This window comes from Entelurus aequoreus, linkage group LG27 (genome assembly GCF_033978785.1).
Source record: "Entelurus aequoreus isolate RoL-2023_Sb linkage group LG27, RoL_Eaeq_v1.1, whole genome shotgun sequence".
NCBI lineage: Eukaryota > Metazoa > Chordata > Actinopteri > Syngnathiformes > Syngnathidae > Entelurus > Entelurus aequoreus.
This window is the reverse complement of record NC_084757.1, coordinates 11,094,800-11,115,874: the sequence shown is the minus strand read 5'-3', so window position 1 is coordinate 11,115,874 and position 21,075 is coordinate 11,094,800. Positions and strand designations below refer to the sequence as shown.

At 39.2% G+C, this 21,075-nt stretch overlaps 1 protein-coding gene across 4 annotated transcripts in view; it reads right to left on the bottom strand.

Moving 5' to 3' along the window:
• The window catches only part of ralgps2 (Ral GEF with PH domain and SH3 binding motif 2), a 169,962-nt gene that overhangs the window by 75,811 nt on the left and 73,076 nt on the right, over positions 1-21,075 (bottom strand). The gene's annotated exons all lie outside the window — the stretch shown is intronic.

Sequence of the window (21,075 nt, the reverse complement as noted above, 5' to 3'; positions counted from 1 at the left end):
ATTCAGTCACATTCACACCTTCGGACAACTTAAGGACAAGACAGGTCTGGATTATGCTTTTGCGAAGTCACCGTGTAATACTCAGGGTTTCCCACACATTCATTTATTTGTGGCGGCCCGCCACGAAAAAATTACGTCCGCCACAAATTTAAAAAAAAATATTTTTTTTAAATTTAAAAAAAAAAAAACATTTTTTTTTTTTTTTGGTCCTCTCCAGCTTCTCAGGCAAATCATATAGTTGATGTAGATGCCCATATCGGCTGTTCAGATTTACTTTACAAAAGAGAAGTGTAGGATACTTCTCTTGTTGTCTTATTTGTATTTGACTTTATTAAATGTATTTATATTAGAAACACAACATGTGTATATAACAAAGGGTGCAAAGTCTGCAGGCAGTAGGGAACACATGGTTAAGTGTAGGGAGTAAAACAGATGGCAGTCTAAAATTCAAGATTTTTGGAGCTCTTTGTTCAGTGGATCAGATGTTTGATGAAGCTCTGTGTCTATCTACCACCACTACTGTTTTCTGTTTATTTGTTACTGACTGTGGCAGGACACCTCTGCCTCTGTTTCACTTTATGTTGCTGGTAAATAATATGGTTGTAGTAGTAGGCTAAAGTTAAATTATTTAGTATGCACTAATTAAAGGGGCAGAGCTTTGAGACATTTTAGCTTTTATATTTTATAATATATATTTTTTGTAAGAACCACAATTAATAAATATATTTCAGTGAATAACTTATTGTTCATATCTGTATATAAATATGTACATAAAGTGTTGTAATTATATTGTAAAATGGATGGATGGATGGACGTTTAAAACAAAACTGTTATTAATTAGTAAGTCTACATTTTTTGAGCCTTTTTAGAGAAAATCAAATATTGTAGCAAATTATGCAAATTACTTGATGATGTCATAGTGACCACGCCCATAACCACGCCCCCACCACCACAGGTATCTTGGCAGTTTATGGGAAACACTGAATACTAATATTAAAAGCGAGCGAGCCGGCGTAGCATAATATCTGTTTTTATCTAAAATACACTCAAAATAATGCGACCCCAAAGCTGCAACTATGAAGAGAATGAGAAGCAGAATGCACTCTGACTCAGAGATGAGCTTGTTTACGTGACTTTGCCATCTGTCCTGAGGCCAAGGACGTTGATGTAACAATAGGCGTAAACGGCAATTAAAAGTTCTCCTCCTAATCGCTGCCAGTTGTGTCCACTTGGAGCAGAACATGATCAGCTGAATTTGCACGACCACCACCACCACCACACTTACACAACTTCCCAGCCCGTACGACCCTCTGTCTTCTAGTAACACAACTCTCAGAAATGAACCACATTTGGACCTCTCCTTGCAAAGTAAAAAAAAAACGCATGATCCAAATGGTAAAAGCAGATACGAGTGGGGAGGTGAGGGCAAAACGGTGGTAGTGTCAAAACAAGGATGTGGAAGACCTTGTGGGACTATCAACGGCCTTGCATGGAGCCCACAGAGACTCAAAGACAGGATGTAGCTGGATCAGCATGTAGGAGTCAATTGTTTACTTAATATCTTTGCCTTTTTTTATTAAATGCTTTCCTTCTCCTGTAGCCATGTCAATCATTCCCTTCTCTGGCGCCATTGAGTGAGGAGACAAAGGCGCTTTCTAAGGTAGAAGGTAAAGAGGTAAGTATGTTTTTCCGTGTCTGGCAGCTCTTGACCACCAACTGACCACCCGGGCATTTTAAGACCGCAGGAGCTCAGCAAATTACGCTGATCTGTCAATCCTGGCCTGAGCGAGATCTCCTCCTCCCATCCAACTAAGCCTAAAGTGGACCAGAAAGCTGAATTATTTTCCTTATGCCTTTACATCTAAACCAGAATTACATCAGAGGACTTCGACGAGAGAACCGATAGGTTTTTGAAGGCTGCAGTAAAAAAGTCAGAGCCACAGACAGTCCGTCATTGCTACACACTTCAGGATTTTATTAGGCCCAGGTCCCGTGGAGCATCCGGAGACGCTGCCCATGGCAACAAAGCTGGGTTCATAAAAGTTGAAATTTGGGCCATTACGTAGATGGAAATGAAGCATGTCAAGAAAAACTGATGTCAATTACAGTAGTACCTCAACTTAAGAGTGCTTTGAGATAAGAGCTGTGTCTCGGCTAATTGTTATGCTTTAAGTTGCAAGTAAAAAATTTAGATACAAGCATCCCAGCCATTAGTTGGTGTGGCGAAAGTCACAAGAAACTAAGGCTAAAGCTATCCATTATTTTAATGATCGAGTAATCTATTGATTAGTTTGTTCGATTAATCAAGTAATCAGATAAAACACACTTCATAACCTAAATGCTATAATACTTTAATTCTTCCTTCATCGACACTAAAATTGCACTTTTAGTGTGCATTAATAAAAAATAAATAAAATTAAAGCTGCAAGCAGCGATGGACGGGACCGACTTTGAGGGCTCATAAAATCCAAACCGAAGCAGTAATTAAAACTCTTTCATCAACGTTTAATCAGAAGGGTTCAATCTCTCTCCTGTGCTAATTTGAAGCCGACACGACAAACGCGCTCAGAGGAGATAATGTTTGAAAAAAGGTGACTGTTTTTACACAACTTTTGTTTTGAAGGGGGAATTGCAAACTTCCTGTTGATTTTTGCTGGGGGTTGTCAGTGTATGAAATATAGGTCTAAGTGAGACCTACATAGAGGTTTTTGTTTCATGTCTCTACGACACTCCTACTGGGAGTTACAGGCAGTTTTGTCTGTGTTTTCTTCCTAGGGGGCGCTAGAGCGCAATTTTGAGTTTTGGGGTTTGGTTTTTTGATTAGATCGCAATTTTCGCCAGTCCTGATGTGTGTGTCCAATTTGATGAGTTTTAAAGCATGTTAAGGGGCTCAAATTACAGCTCAAAGAGGCGGCGGTATAATAATAAAACGCTATAAATACAATAGGGTCCTCTGTCCCAAAGGGACTCGGTCCCTAAATATCCGCCGTTCTGCGCCACACATCACAGCATTACAGCTCTCATGCACGCTCTATTGCAGCGTCCGTGTGGAAACTATGTCCGCATATTTGAAGTTCCCGGCACTCGGTGCGGTTCGGATTTTATACATTTTTTCATTAAAACTATCTCTCAAAGGAACAGAATACGAATCGAAGCTTTTCCTGATTGAATTATTCATTGCAGCCCTACAGTGAACCCCGTAAGATCCGCTCAAAACATCCTGTCTTGCTCGCTAGCATTAGCTTACAGCTCGAGATCGATTGTTTTCAAACGATGGGAAGGAAGAAAATGAATGTGAAGGACAGTGCTGAGAAAAAGTAGCGGGCGATATTCATTGAACTAAAGAAAGAATTGATTAAAAAAACATGACCGAGTGTTTTGCCAACTTGATCAAGCAATTCAAGCGTATCACTGCCAGTCTGCACCATACTGAAGGAGAACACGTCTAACCCCAATCAAGAACGTTAAACTAGTATCTAAACTGATATCTAGAATCTAAATTGATGATTTTTGTTTGGTTTTGTATTGTGTAGTTATATTCATATGGTAATTATTATTCTGTGACTGTAAATTGTTTGCTTGTTTTCTTATTGATGTTTTTATTTGTTTCTGTATTTGTGTAGTTGTAATTATATGTTTTTACTTGTAATTGTATTGAGTTTGTGGACCCCAGGAAGACTAGTGGGTTGTTGTGGCAACCAGCTAAAGGGGATCCTTAATAAAAATACAAATAAAATCAAACTAGTATCAACAAAAATGTCGGAAAGCTGCTGATGGTGTGTTTGACGGAGAAGCAGCTGGAAGGAGATACCGTAGAAGTCCACTCTCCAGGGGAACACTTCATAAAACAATATTTTACAATATTTATTTTCAAAGTGTTTATCTTTAAAAGGCCTGTTGCATGTTAAAATGGTGTTGTTTTGGGGTGTTGGGGCAAGCACTAATTAAATTGATTTCACTTCATTTCAATGGGAAACCTTGATTTATGATACAAGTGTTATGTCAACAAGTCTTCCTGAACCTCTGCAACTGGATTGTCTGGATTTTAAAAATCAGCTGAAGAAGAATGACAGAAAACATTTGGGGGTACCTACTAGGGGTGTAAAAATTAATCGGTACAAACCGAAAACCGTTTTTAACTTTAGAGTAGGGCTGCAACTAACGATTAATTTGATAATCGATTAATCTGTCGACTATTACTTCGATTAATCAATTAATAATCGGATAAAAGAGACAAACTACATTTCTATCCTTTCCAGTATTTTATTGGGGAAAAAAACAGCATACTGGCACCATACTTATTTGGATTATTGTTTCTCAGCTGTTTGTAAATGTTGCAGTTTATAAATAAAGATTTTTTTTTATTTTTCATTATTATTTTTTTATTTTTTTTATTTTTTTTTAAAAGCCTCTGCGCATAGCATAGATCCAACGAATCGATGACTAAATTAATCGGCAACTATTTTTATAATCGATTTTAATCGATTAGTTGTTGCAGCCCTACTTTAGAGATATGTATAAATCGTTTGGCAAGCCTCTGGATCGATCTATATCTAGTATGGATAGGTCGATGTCCGGTTGGAAAGACATTAATCGGTTGATTGGAGCTCTGCTACAAAATATGACCGCTCTAATTTTGCGAGACTTCTGTGATGAGTTATTACGAGAGTCCTGGGGCCGTACTTATCAAGCTTCTTAGAATTACTCCTAAGAAGTCTGCTGAGAGTTGACTTAAGAGTAAATAAATTCTTCGCTGAAAGCTGCACTTAAAAGTTAGTTATCAAGCGTCTTACTCACACTTTCAGCGAAGTGTAGGACTGAATCTTAAGTGTCACACTCAGAGCTGAATTACGACATTACTATGTGCCGTAAACGGAATTTTAGGTGACGTAATTTCTGTGTCCATAGAAATGACCAATCACGGAAGGGAATCCGTTGTCTAAGAATAAAGAAATATCTTGGAAATATTTAAGTGGACAATGGGAGTGTATATTTTGACAATAAACTACAAAATAATACAAAACAAACTAGTCCCCGCCGGCACTCACGCTACCGCTCCCTCTCTTCTCTCACCCACACACTCACTGACGTCACTCACCTCACGGCCACACACATACGCTTCTCTCATAACATTTTCTTTCCAACTCATTAATTAGGCAACTAATTTGAAACTGGTGTGGGTGGCTCTATATATACTAGCCCACACATGCAGAAATCAACAAGGAATCGAAAAGTATTAAATCTGTGACATAAATAATACCCGCTCTGTCTAAACGATACCGTTTGATCAGCTGCTCGTCATCAAACACATCCAGGACATCCTTCCGCTCCCTGAACGTTCGCACACGTCTCTCTCGCCTCAGTGCCATCCCCTGCTGGCAACTCCTAACCACTTAAGACACCTCTGAAGGTCTCTTAAATATCGTGGAGAGTAGGAGTGATTCTTAGACTTAAGAACGATGATAAAAAGCTTTTATTCTTAAGTTTGAGAGTAGGACTAAATTTCGCAAATTCTCAGGACTTAAGTGTAAAATGGCACTCTAAGAAGCTTGATAAGTACGGCCCCTGCTCTCGTTTGTGACTGACCGAAAGCAACAGAGCAATATGGCAGACAGCACCGAAAGAGTTTTACAAACAATGCACCCCTGAATCTTAACTCTAAAGAAATAAACGTTCTGATTTAAAGAACGGTCAGCTGGATAAAAATATGGCCATTGGTAAAGTTTGGAAAACAGCGATACAGTAGCGGCTGCACTAATAATTTGAGCACCCACCTGTTGTGACGGCATGAAGACAATCAAGCCGTCACAATTCCAGCCCCAACACTGTGAGGTAATCACAGCATCTACTACACTGTTCATTGTGATAAAGATGAAGACCTAGCTGCACAGCAACCAGCAGAATGGCACTTTGAAAAGTATTTGAGCTTTTACATTGAAGCTGCTGTTTAGTTTACCGGTATGTGGTGGCACTTAATTGTATCTTGCACTTGATGCTCAGCTTGATTTTCTCTGTAGTTTATTGTTGCTACCTGAGCAAACAACAGTAAATACCTGGTAGCTTTTCCAAAAGTGTCTTCTTTTCATAAAGTTTATGGATTGCATAGTTGATAGTTCTGCTAATTGGTGTTTTGACTGTCAATTGAAATAAACACATGACATTATTCTGACATGACACACCGTGCAGAGCACCATTCTGCAGGAAATCGCTTTGCATCGAATCGTAATGTTTTAAAAAGTACTGTTAGATGCGTATCGGACCATTTAAGGTAGAGATGCACACCCCTAGCACCAACAGTATGTATTCACTGTAGGGTTGTATGGTATACCGGTATTGGTATAGTACCGCGATACTAATGAATCATATTCCTACGGAATTTGCGCCTACGGAGGGGCCGTAGGCGCAAATTGCAGCCACGCTTCCGTCAGTCTACCCCAGGGCAGCTGTGGCTACGAAAGTAGCTTACCACCACCGGGTGTGAATGATTGATGGGTTCAGAAAAACATGTAAAGCGACTTTGGGTACTTAGAAAAGCGCTATATAAATCCCAGGTATTATTAGGTATTATTATATTCGGCACTATACCGCCTCTAAAAAGTACCGGTACATCGATATTTTGGGGCATCACAACATCTTCTTTCGTTTAAAAAAAAATTATATTGTGTATATAAATGATAAAATAAATGGGTTATACTTGTATAGCGCTTTTCTACCTTCAAGGTACTCACAGCGCTTTGACAGTATTTCCACATTCACCCATTCACACACTGATGGTGGGAGCTGCCATGCAAGGCGCTAACCAGCAGCCATCAGGAGCAAGGGTGAAGTGTCTTGCCCAAGGACACAACGGACGTGACAAGGATGGTAGAAGGTGGGGATTGAACCCCAGTAACCAGCAACCCTCCGATTGCTGGCACGGCCACTCTACCAACTTCGCCACGCCGTCCCCGGCAAACTTATGAAATATATCCCTGGACACATGAAGACTTTGAATATGACCAATGTATGATCCTGTAACTACTTGGTATCGGATTGATACCCAGATTCGTGGTATCATCCAAAACTAATGTAAAGCATCCAAACAACAGAAGAATAAGTGATTATTACATTTTAACAGAAGTGTAGATAGAACATGTTAAAAGAGAATGTAAGCAGGTATTAACAGTAAATGAACAAGTGGATTAATAATTCATTTTCTACCACTTGTCCTTAATAATGTTGACAAAAAAATAGAATGATAAATGACAATATGTTACTGCATATGTCAACAGACTAATTAGGAGCCTTTGTTTGTTTACTTACTACTAAAAGACAAGTAGTCTAGTATGTTCACTATTTTATTTAATGGCAAACTTGCAATAAAAAACATGTTTAATGTACCCTAAGATTTTTTGTTCAAATAAAGCCAATAATGCAATTTTTTGTGGTCCCCTTTATGTAGAAAAGTATCAAAGAGTACCGAAAAATATCGAAATACATTTTGATACCGGTACCAAAATATTGGTAACGGGACAACACTAATTCACGGTTTACTTTTTTTAGCCCTCAGCTTTGCCAAACGAATCAGAATATCTATGTTTTATCCACTATATTTCAACCCAAAGGAAAATGCTAATTAGTGTTGCAAGTGCGTCATAAGAAGTATCGTATAAAGAGCGGTTTTGTGCTGAATAAGATAACCAGCTGCAGCTTCGCCACAGATTGGGATGACCTCATGAGTGATACCGCACCGGTTCCTTTCCCCTTTGTCTACATTGTAAGTGGAAACCTGCAGTGTGGGGGTCCCAGGGAATACTAAGAAAGACCAGACTGCGTGCCAGAACAGGAACGGAGGAGTAAGAATACGGGGGAGAAAAAAAGTAAGACAAGTTGGGGGAACTGATTGAACAAGCACATTTTGCAGCGTGAGACAGAGAGATTACTGGGATCCATTTACAGCGAAGGAAAACAGGGATTGTTGATGATTTTCACGACACCTTGCAGCGAGACCCTTGACTGATTGCCGGATGTTGCCAAATTTAGAGCCGCAGGTCAAAAAGGCTTACTCGTTCCGTTTTGGTGAAGACGTGTAGAAGAGAATTACGACAAGGCTAAGGGCGGCCGTATAACACAAAGTATAGAATCTGGCAGGGATCTGCGCTGTGTCCCCGCCAACAGCATTAGCTCTCTGTGCAATGGCTTTTCCATGAGGCCTTTTACCACTCGCCACAGTACTGATCACTTGTCAAGAGCAGTAAAATGAGGCTGAGCACGTTCTCACGTGAAATCGCCATTGCTCCCTTTGTCAAACCCTAAAATTGATCCCAGCGCATGGCATCTCTTTACCATAATACACACAGCAGGCATGGCATCTGTAAAGCTGAAACTTAGATTGATTCTATGCGGAACAAACCAATGTCGTCAAAGTAATACATGACAAACATACATTGGTAACTAGGGATACGACTTCAATTGGTTCTGGGTCAAAAAACTTGCACTGTAAAACATTGTCGCTCATTTAAATGATTAAAAATCTATTTAATTGGAGCTTGGCACCCGAAATCAGCTCACCTCTAACTAGAGATGTCCGATAATGGCTTTTTTGCCGATATCCTATTATCCGATATTGTCCAACTCTTAATTACCGATTCCGATATCAACCGATACCGATATATACAGTCGTGGAATTAACACATTATTATGCCTAATTTTGTTGTGATGCATTAAACAATGTAACAAGGTTTTCCAAAATAAATCAACTCAAGTTATGGAAAAAAATGCCAACATGGCACTGCCATATTTATTATTGAAGTCACAAAGTGCATTATTTCTTTTAACATGCCTCAAAACAGCAGCTTGGAATTTGGGACATGAGGTGGGCGGGGTTGAGGTGGAGTGGGGGTGTGGGGGGAGGGTCAGCGGGGGGGTGTATATTGTAGCGTCCCGGAAGAGTTAGTGCTGCAAGGGGTTCTGGGTATTTGTTATGTTGTGTTTATGTTGTGTTACGGTGCGGATGTTCTCCCGAAATGTGTTTGTCATTCTTGTTTGGTGTGGGTTCACATTGTGGCGCATATTTGTAACAGTGTTAAAGTTGTTTATACGTCCACCCTCAGTGTGACCTGTATGGCTGTTGACCAAGTATTCCGATATTACATTTTAAAGCATTAATCGGGCGATAATATCGGCAGTCCGATATTATCGGACATCTCTAGTTGCTACATTATGCCTAATTTTGTTGTGATGCATTAAACAATGTAACAAGGTTTTCCAAAATAAATCAACTCAAGTTATGGCACTGCCATATTTGTTATTGAAGTCACAAAGTGCATTATTTTTTTTAACATGCCTCAAAACAGCAGCTTGGAATTTGGGACATGAGGTGGGCGGGGTTGAGGTGTGGTGGGGGTAGCGGGGGGTGTATATTGTAGCGTCCCGGAAGAGTTAGTGCTGCAAGGGGTTCTGGGTATTTGTTCTGTTGTGTTTATGTTGTGTTACGGTGCGGATGTTCTCCCGAAATGCGTTTGTCATTCTTGTTTGGTGTGGGTTTACAGTGTGGCGAATATTTGTAAGTGTTAAAGTTGTGACCTGTATGGCTGTTGACCAAGTATGCATTGCATTCAATTGTGTGTGTGAAAAGCCGTAGATATTATGTGATTGGGCCGGCACGCATAGGCAGTGCCTTTAAGGTTTATTGGTGCTCTGTACTTCTCCCTACGTCCGTGTACCACTCCGTACAGCGGCGTTTTAAAAAGTCATTCATTTTACTTTTTGAAACCGATACAGATAATTTCCGATATTACATTTTAAAGAATTTATCGGCCGATAATATCGGACATCTCTACTTCTAACATTTAACAGGCATTTTGAAAAAAATCTATTTATATAAAAAAAATTACAATAGACTATAATACAAAAAATTACAGTAGTTTAAGAAGTATCCATCCATCCATCCATCTTCTTCCGCTTATCCGAGGTTGGGTAGCAGGGGCAGCAGCCCAAGCAGGGAAGCCCAGACTTACCTCTCCCCAGCCACTTGGTCCAGCTTTTCCCGGCATATGTAAAAAAAAAACCTTCATTTGTTAAAACCTCTAAAGGCTTAGTGGCCACATGTGTGGACAGCACCTTTTAGCTCTTATTTCCAAAATTGTGTACACTACTGAATTGGGGTCCTATGGCCACTTATGTGGACACTTATACTGCCATCTGGTGGTGTCAGAAGAGTATAACATACAATGGAATTTGGAAAAAAAATTGTCAAAATAAGAATTAGCGTGTCACTAAACATGAAGTACACGTTTGTTACTTATGGACTAAAAGTACATCATATCAAAAGATGATTCTTAGTTTTTATTCTAATTAGGGTCCAATAAGCCCAAATATGCAAAGAGAAATAAAAAAAAGCATGTAACAAACAGCTTGGGCCTTAAGAGGTTAATAAATATGCCCACTTGAAATGAGAGAGACATTTTGACTTTGTCTCGACAACAGAAATCAGGGAATGTCCCGTCATGTCAAACATAACATCACGGCTTCCATGCCTCTCACGTGTCGACAGGATTTCCAAAGTGGGAGTGCGGACGTGTGACAGGAGGACATAAAATGCAATCTGATCGGCGTATTTCCCGAGAACTGAGAAGGGGACAAGTCGTAACTCACTGGGCTGATGTCATGGCTGACTTATGGGGCAAACCTCCGCACCATCTCCATCACCTCATATTTCACCGCTCCCAGCTGGAGACACTTTGACTTTCAAAGACGTGACAGGGGAAAAGATTAGAAGAATGCGTCTTAAATTGAATATGGCTTCTCGGTGCAGAAAGTAGCTTCATGAGACAAGCGAGCCGGCCAAGCGTCGCCGCAGTCCGTCATTTCAATTCAGACCGGAGCTCAGAGTGACTTTGGGAAAACACATTAGACGTGAGAGCAGAGGGAAAATATTTGACTACAAGTCTGGTGTTGACTTTTTACTCCTACGTGACGCACCTTGCCGTCTTCACGGCCGACCACAGAGACGCAAACATGCCCGGTGGTCATCGGGTGGTGGACCCCACACGCACAACATGGTCATTGATTGGTGAGCAGTAGCAGCTAAAAGTTTGGGCATGCATTCTCTGATGCCATAACCATCGTAATACGAGAGACAGGCAAACTCTTTTGTACACTAACAGTATGCAGGGTTGCCCCGAGATTGCCATTATATGGGCCTATGACATCATCATATATTATATACTAGGGATGTCCGATAATGGCTTTTTGCCGATATCCGATATTGTCCAACTCTTTAATTACCGATACCGATATCAACCGATATATGCAGTCGTGGAATTAACACATTATTATGCCTAATTTGGACAACCAGGTATGGTGAAGATAAGGTACTTTTTTTTAAAAATTAGTAAAATAAGATAAATAAATTAAAAACATTTTCTTGAATAAAAAAGAAAGTACAACAATATAAAAACAGTTACATAGAAACTAGTAATGAATGAAAATTAGTAAAATTAACTGTTAAAGGTTAGTACTATTAGTGGACCAGCAGCACGCACAATCATGTGTGCTTACGGACTGTATCCCTTGCAGACTGTATTGATATATATTGATATATAATGTAGGAACCAGAATATTAATAACAGAAAGAAACAACCCTTTTGTGTGAATGAGTGTAAATGGGGGAGGGAGGTTTTTTGGGTTGGTGCACTAATTGTAAGTGTATCTTGTGTTTTTTATGTTGATTTAATTAAAAACAAACAAACAAACAAAAAAAACGATACCGATAATAAAAAAAACCGGGGGGGTGGGGGGTGTCCCGGTACCAATCAGTCCGCGGCCCGGTGGTTGGGGACCACTGGTATATATGACATGATCATTTTGATATTTTCTTTAAAAAGGCTAAACAAATGTTTTATGTATATTTAAAAACAAATGGTGTTATTTGTTATTTATGATACCATTAATAATATTAATTAGAGCTGTCCGATGATATCGGACTGCCGATATTATCGGCCGATAAATTCTTTAAAATGTAATATCGGAAATTATCGGTATCTGTTTCAAAAAGTAAAATGTATGACTTTTTAAAACGCCGCTGTACGGAGTGGTACACGGACGTAGGGAGAAGTACAGAGCGCCAATAAACCTTAAAGGCACTGCCTGTGCGTGCCGGCCCAATCACATAATACAGGTCACACTGAGGGTGGCCGTACAAACAACTTTAACACTGTTACAAATATGCGCCACACTGTGAACCCACACCAAACAAGAATGACAAACACATTGCGGGAGAACATCCGCACCGTAACACAACATAAACACAACAGAACAAATACCCAGAACCCCTTGCAGCACTAACTCTTCCGGGACGCTACAATATACACCCCCCGCTACCCTCTACCCACCCCCCCCCCCCAAAAAAAATCACAATATGACACCTTTAAAATCGTTTTTTTTGAAAAGTATAAATCAATTTACAGTTGGATTAAATAAGTATCAATATTTGGATGTGAGTTTACTTTTTTTAGCACCCCTACACCAGGGGTAACCAACGCGGTACCCGTAAGGACCAGATGAGTAGCCCGCTGGCCTGTTCTAAAAATAGCTCAAATAGCAGCACTTACCAGTGAGCTGCCTCTATTTTTTAAATTTTATTTATTTACTAGCAAGCTGGTCTCGCTTTGCCCGACATTTTTAATTCTAAAAGAGACAAAACTCAAATAGAATTTGAAAATCCAAGAAAATATTTTAAGACTTGGTCTTCACTTGTTTAAATAAATTCATTATTTTTTTTACTTTGCTTCTTATAACTTTCAGAAAGACAATTTTAGAGAAAAAATACAACCTTAAAAATGATTTTAGGATTTTTAAACACATATACCTTTTTACCTTTTAAATTCCTTCCTTTTCTTTCCTGACAATTTAAATCAATGTTCAAGTATTTTTTTTTTTGATTAAAATTGATTAAAATTAAAAAAAATTATTCTGGCAAATCTAGAAAATCTGTACAATCAAATTTAAATGTTATTTCAAAGTCTTTTGAATTTCTTTTAAAAATGTTGTTCTGGAAAATCTAGAAGAAATAATGATTTGTCTTTGTTAGAAATATAGCTTGGTCCAATTTGTTATATATTCTAACAAAGTGCAGATTGGATTTTAACCTATTTAAAATATGTCATCAAAATTCTAAAATTAATCTTAATCAGGAAAAATTACTAATGATGTTCCATAAAAAGATTCGAATTAGCTAGTTTTTCTCTTCTTTTTTTCGGTTGAATTTTGAATTTTAAAGAGTTGAAATTGAAAATAAACTATGTTTTAAAATTTAATTGTCATTTTTTTCGTGTTTTCTCCTCTTTTAAACCGTTCAATTAAGTATAAATATTAATTATTAATAATAACATAGAGTTAAAGGTAAATTGAGCAAATTGGCTATTTCTGGCAATTTATTTAAGTGTGTATCAAACTGGTAGCCCTTCGCATTAATCAGTACCCAAGAAGTAGCTCTTGGTTTCAAAAAGGTTGGTGACCCCTGCCCTACACAGTGTGATTCTATCTAATCAACCAAGGCTACACTTGTCCTTTTAGAACTTTTCTTCCAGTTAAAATTTTGAAAAACAATGCAAAAAAATTGGGATTATTACTGGTTGCAGTGTATTTCACTTTTCCCCCAATTACAACAATCGATTTGACTCTTAATTACTGTCCACCACTATAGAGAACACGTTTTTACCACAGAGCCATAACAGTCTAAGGGTCAAACTTGGGTTAGCTGTCATACCGCTGTGAGGCTCCTCCCGACAAAAGCCAATAAAAACATTGTTTAATAATTATACGTTAGACCACAGGGAAGGAGCGCTTTGAATTAATCCCGTGGATCATTTTCACGGTTATGCAAGCGCATCAAAATGTCTGATCTGGTATCTTGTGGAAAGAGCGCAGTAATGCGTGAAACTTAATTTACAACATCCAAACAAAGGGTCCCTCTCATCTTTTCTCACAGGAGATTTTTTCCCGTGTTCCCGCTGTTCTTCTTATCCAAAAGGAAAACAACAGTGTATCAAAAAAAAACAAATGCTGAATAAAAACTGTTAAATCCATTAAAACTGCCCATTTGTTTGGGTATGTTGCTCTTGTAGGTCATTTAATGCAGTGTTTCTTAGCCCAAGAGCCAAGGCCTATTTTTTGGGCCGCCAAAAAATATGTTTCTCAGTTGTGGTCCGTATAGGTTGCTGCGGTACTCAGTTGTAATACACTTTTCCACCACTTGCGGCAGTAATGACAATGTCAAAGAAGCAGAAGAAGCCTGGAGCTAAAATCATAGAGACGTTTCTCAAGTGCAACAATTATGACTAAATTGGTGAAGTTGTATTTTCATTTGCATTTAAATTTTATAGACTTTTTATTTAAGAAACATATATTATCAAAAATATTATTGCTATTATTAATCTAGAATTTATTTTAGCAGTGAGTAAATGTAAGTAAATTTATTTTTCATTAGTTTTTATGAGTCCCCTTTTAAAGTATGCAGTACATTTGGTTAGAGCTTAAAGGCCTACTGAAACCAACTACTACCGTGATAGTTTATATATCAATGATGAAATCTTAACATTGCAACACATGCCAATACGGCCGGGTTAACTTATGAAGTGCAATTTTAAATTTCCTGCGAAACTTCCGGTTGAAAACGTCTATGTATGATGACGTATGCGCGTGACATCAATGGTTGAAACGGAAGTATTCGGACACCATTGTATCCAATACAAAAAGCTCTGTTTTCATCGCAAAATTCCACAGTATTCTGGACATCTGTGTTGGTGAATCTTTTGCAATTTGTTTAATGAACAATGAAGACTGCAAAGAAGAAAGCTGTAGGTGGGATTGGTGTATTAGCGGCTGGCTGCAGCAACACAACCAGGAGGACTTTGACTTGGATAGCAGACGCGCTATCCGACGCTAGCCGCCGACTGCATCTATGATCAGGTGAAGTCCTTCGTTGCTCCGTCGATCGCTGCAACGCAGGTGAGCACGGGTGTTGATGAGCAGATGAGGGCTGGCTGGCGTAGGTGCAGAGCTAATGTTTTTAGCAAAGCTCTGTGAGGTCCCGTAGCTAAGTTAGCTTCAATGGCGTCGTTAGCAACAGCATTGTTAAGCTTCGCCAGGCTGGAAAGCATTAACCGTGTAGTTACATGTCCATGGTTTAATAGTATTGTTGATTTTCTGTCTATCCTTCCAGTCAGGGGTTTATTTCTTTTGTTTCTATCTGCATTTGAGTCCGATGCTATCACGTTAGCTCCGTAGCTAAAGTGCTTCGCCAATGTATTGTCGTGGAGATAAAAGTCACTGTGAATGTCCATTTCGCGTTCTCGACTCTCATTTTCAAGAGGATATAGTATCCGAGGTGGTTTAAAATACAAATCCGTGATCCACAATAGAAAAAGGAGAAAGTGTGGAATCCAATGAGCCCTTGTACCTAAATTACGGTCAGAGTGAAAAAAGATACGTCCTGCACTGCACTCTAATCCAATCCAATCCCCCTTATTTATATAGCACATTTACACAACAAGAATGTTTCCAAAGTGCTGCAAAGCCATGTTAAAAACAATATTAAAAACAATATTAAAAACAATATTATGCTACACCAATGACTGAATAAAATAAAGAATAAATGAATAGAAAACCAATACAGAGACAATATAAAAAATAAATATTATTAAAAACGATTTTAAAGGGTAAAGCCAATTAAAAAAGTAAAATAGACATCAAAATTTATAAAAAATAAATAAATAAATAAAATAAAAAAGTCCTTCACTCTCACGTTCCTCATCCACGAATCTTTCATCCTCGCTCAAATTAATGGGGTAATCGTCGCTTTCTCGGTCCGAATCGCTCTCGCTGCATTGTAAACAATGGGGAAATGTGAGGAGCCCTTCAACCTGTGATGTCACGCTACTTCCGGTACAGGCAAGGCTTTTTTATCAGCGACCAAAAGTTGCGAACTTTATCGTCGATGTTCTCCACTAAATCCTTTCAGCAAAAATATGGCAATATCGCGAAATGATCAAGTATGACACATAGAATGGATCTGCTATCCCCGTTTAAATAAAAACATTTCATTTCAGTAGGCCTTTAATGTTGTAATCAGCCTGACCTAAGCCTAAGGTTTATGTGTTAGGCAATAGACAGGGGTGTCAAACTCATTTTAGCTCTGGGGCCGCATGGAGGAAAATCTGTGCACACGCGGGCCGGACTATTAAAACCATGGGATTAAAACTAAAAGAATAAAGACAACTTCAGATCGTTTTCTTTGTCTTACTTTGGCCAAAAATGGAACAAACACATTCTGAAAATATTACAATAAAATTATAGAAAAACTACCGGCAGCGGTAAAGTTTATATCCATGAAGGAAAGAAGAAAGTGAATGAATGTTAATAACTGAATACATTTACATATGCATAAATAATTGTTTTCTTTTGTATTATTTTTTAATGAATTAAGTAACGTTTATGACAACCTTTTTCCAAAACACAATATAGAATGTGAGGATAAAAAACGGTTACAAAAAAGTGGGACCCCAAAAATTTACTGTGGGACCCCATTTTTATGACTTGGACCCCATCATGAAAATTCCCAGCGCCAACACTGATGGAGTATTGGAGCGTGCAAAACAGCAGCAGGCGGCTGTGGCCTGCGGGCCGCTTTTATTACTAATCAAATATCATCCCGGGGGCCATAAATCATTCATTCGCGGGCCTTGACTTTGACACATAAGTGTTAGATAAATACAAATCTTTGTGATTAACACATGGTTTAATATAATTTGACAAGGTCGTGAGCTGTAAGTAGGTTAGATATAATAATTGAACACGATTAAAATCAAGAGTAAGCTTACTAATTCAGTGTTAACATTTGAGTGGCGTGGTTGAGAAGTGATGTGGTTGAGAAGCCCTGATTTAATGTTTGCCGAGTTAAAGGAACGTTACACAAGCAGTTATTTCATATTTTTCTACCGCAGCATACACCTGGTTGATGCATTATAAGCCTGCAAGTAAAGAGCGACTCGAGGTGGAAAAAAAAACAAAAAACAGTGAGCTTCTTTTAAGTAGTTTTCAGCATCGAGTGTTGTAAGAGGAAAGGATGCTACTCCACTCCCACTCGTGTCCCCGCTACAATGCTGCCGGCTTCACTCAGCATGCAGAGTGCTCTCCATTCTCTCCTCCTTTAAAAGGTTGCTGCAGCCTTCGGGTCACTTAAGCCAGGAACAAAAAACGCTGGGACAATTCTGCACCGACTGATCTCACGGTGGCCTCTGCGTGAACCTGGCTGGCCCTCCGGTGTAAAGTCTGTCTACTGTAGCGCATTGCAATCCTACCCTTCGTACGACTTGCGTTCCAACGCCCATGTTCGCTGCAAAACAGTGATGGCGTAGCGCGCCACAATGGACTCGATGCCAAGCAACACAGTAGGCTACCTTCAACACCGTGTCGTCATCACAGCGGTCAAAAGAGGATCATCTTGGATTAAGAAAACTAAATGAAACATCCTATATACGGGGGGAACCTTTTTTTTTTTTTTTGTCCTGTCCAGCTACTCAGGCAAATCATATAGTTGATGTAGATGCCCGTATCGGCTGTACACATTTACTTTACAAAAGAGAAGTGTGCGATACTTCTCTTGTTGCTTTACACTACCGTTCAAAAGTTTGGGGTCACCCAAACAATTTTGTGGAAAGGCCTTCAGTGTTTCCCATAAACTGCCAAGATACCTGTGGCGGTGGGGGCGTGGCTATGGGCGTGGTCACCATGACATCATCGAGTAATTTGCATAATTTACTACAATTGATTTTCTCTAAAAAGGCTCAAAAAATGTATACTTACTAATTAATAATAACAGTTTTGTTTTAAACGTCCATCCATCCATCCATCCATTTTACAATATAATTACAACACTTTATGTACACATTTATATACAGATTTGAACAATAAGTTATTCACTGAAATATATTTATTAATTGTGGTTCTTACAATAAATATATCTTATAAAATATAAAAGCTAAAATGTCTCTTAAAGCTCTGTCCCTTTCATTAGTGCATACTAAATAATTTAACTTTAGCCTACTACTACAACCATATTATTTACCAGCAACATAAAGTGAAACAGAGGCAGAGGTGTCCTGCCACAGTCCGTAACAAATAAACAGGAAACAGTAGTGGTCAAATACAAATAAGGCAACAAGAGAAGTATCCTACACTTCTCTTTTGTAAAGTAAATCTGAACAGCCTATATGGGCTGTTGTAATTATATTGTAAAATGGATGGATGGATGGATGGACGTTTAAAACAAAACTGTTATTATTAATTAGTAAGTATACATTTTTTGAGCCTTTTTAGAGAAAATCAAATCATTGTAGTAAATTATGCAAATTACTCGATGATGTCATGGTGACCACGCCCATAGCCACGCCTCCACCGCCACAGGTATCTTGGCAGTTTATGGGAAACACTAAAACTATTCCCATCGCTATCCATAACGGTCTTGCAAATGTGTAAGGAAGCTAGTCGCTAGGCACTAAAATGTAAAATCCTGATGACATTCCTTTTCGTTCAAACTGGCCAACTCTGGTCCACAGAGGACACCACAGTGGCCCACGAGTCTCGTTTGCTTCCACTTACAAAAATATTTATCAAATCTGCAAAATACATTTGAAAAATTGCAGCGTTTTACAGCAATCCTTCCCAAATCTGCAGGAGGTAGCGTCACAAAACTTAAAAGCAGAAGTTTGACCAAAATGTTTTCAACGACCCAACCTTTAAGGCCCCATTGGGTTGGGTTTTTTTCTTGCCCTGACGCGGGATCTGAGCCGAGGATGTCGTTGTGGCTTGCGCAGCCCTTTGAGACACTTGCGATCGAGGGCTATATAAATAAACTTTGATTGACGGCATTGATTTGGAACTCATGCTGTGCATGTCTTGCAGCAGAAATCCCAAAGCCATAATAATTAAAATCTAAAGTCATCCATAGGGTTGCGCAACATAGAAAACATATGATATAGATCAGGTATTCTTAAACTGTGGTACATGCACCACTAGTGGTACGCTGGCTCCATCTAGTGTAGACCTGGGCAGAATACGGCCCGCGGGCCTCATGCGGCCCATTAAGATTTTCAATCCGGCCCGCCGGACGTTCTACATCATTTTTTAAGACTTTTAGCATCAAAACTGTAGCCGCCATTATGATGTGCAGTGCTATTTTTAAATGACCATGAGTCTTGAACTATAGAAATTATTTCAGTGGTTGAAATCTGCGCTTTCAAGTGTTAAAGGAGTTATTACGGTAATCTACGTCACAGCAGCTCAGACCAGGAACAAAGCAGAGTGGGCGGGGTTTGTTTTCAGAGCAGCCAGCCTGAAACGCGTGTGTCAGGAACAGATGCGGAAGCAGATTTTTACAACAAATTTCTGCATAAAAGTGATAATATATCATATTGCAGGTGTTTATTACCCTTTGCATTCATATTTTGCTGTTTGCAAAAATAAAGTGTTGAATAGCCAATAGTAGTGTTTGCTGATGTTTAGTTATTGGGCACGACTGACTTTTTGCTCAAAATATTGTATGTGATCAAAAAAGGAATAAGGAAATAATTAGAATATTTAATTGATATTGTGACAATGCTATCTTGCGTTTTGTCTGGTTCTAATTGTATAATCAAAAATGGGAGTCATTCAATGATCTTGAACATTTGAAGTATCACGCATGCGGCTCCTTGACCACTCTGATGCGGCTCAGCTACACACATGCCGACCCCCCCGATTTTCCCAGGAGATTTATGGATCTCAGTGTCCCTCATAGATTACTCCCAGGGAAAAAATAATCCTATTTACACTCTAATTACTAAATAAAGGGCGTGCCCTAATTGCACTGCAGTAATTGTCCTCTATAGCATTTACATACAGCGTGCCAGTCCAGCCACATGTTGCATGTTGTTATTACTTGCACACACAGGAGACAGCAAAGCATACTTAGTCATCAGCCACACAGCTTACACTGACGGTAGCCGTATCAAACAACTTTAACATTGTTACGTTACAAATATGCGCCACACTGTGAACCCACACCAAAAAAGAATGAAAAACACATTTCTGGAGAACATCCCACCGTAACACAACATAAACACAACACAACCATTACCCAGAATCCCATGCAGCCCTAACTCTTCCGGTCTACATTATACACCCCCGCTCCACCAAATCCCCCCACACATCAACCCCCCCTCTCCGTGCGTTGGTTGAGCGGAAGAGTTAGGGCTGCATGGGATTCTGGGTATTGGTACCGTCAGTGTAAGATGTGTGGCTGCTGAGTTAGTACGCCTTGCTGTCACTTACGTGAGCAAGCTGAAATTGCATTCTACGTGTGGTCGAGCAGGTACACTGTTAGGGCAGGCTGTAGGGGGCGCCAAATGCAGTGTCATCACGCTCTGATATTCGGGAGTCTCCCGGGAAAAATGAGAGGGTTGGCAAGTATGACGCTATCAAGCGCCATTCATTCAAAACTCGCGGGCTGCACTAACATCAAATTTCCACATTAACGTGCGTGCCGGTGCGTGTGTCGGAGACCCCTGGTTAACATAGCACAAAGCGTTTGAGCTTTGTATCCGGTGTTTTTCATTTTAAATTAAAAAAAATTTTTTGTGGCTCCCATTACTTTCTTTAATTTGTGAAACTTGCCAAAATGGCTCTTTGAGTGGTAAAGGTTGCCGACTCCTGGTATAATTAATACATGAGGACTTTGAATATGACCAATGTATGATCCCAGTGTTTCCCACACATTCATTTATTTGTGGCGGCCCGCCACGAAAGAATTAACGCCGCCACAAAAAATATATATATATATTTTTTATATATATATATATATATATTTTTTTTTTTGGTGTCCTGTCAAGCTTCTCAGGCAAATCATATAGTTGATGTAGATGCCCATATCGGCTGTTCAGATTTACTTTACAAAAGAGAAGTGTAGGATCAAGATTTTTGGAGCTCTCTGTTCAGTGGATCAGATGTTTGATGAAGCTTTGTGTCTATCTACCACCACTACTGTTTTCTGTTTAT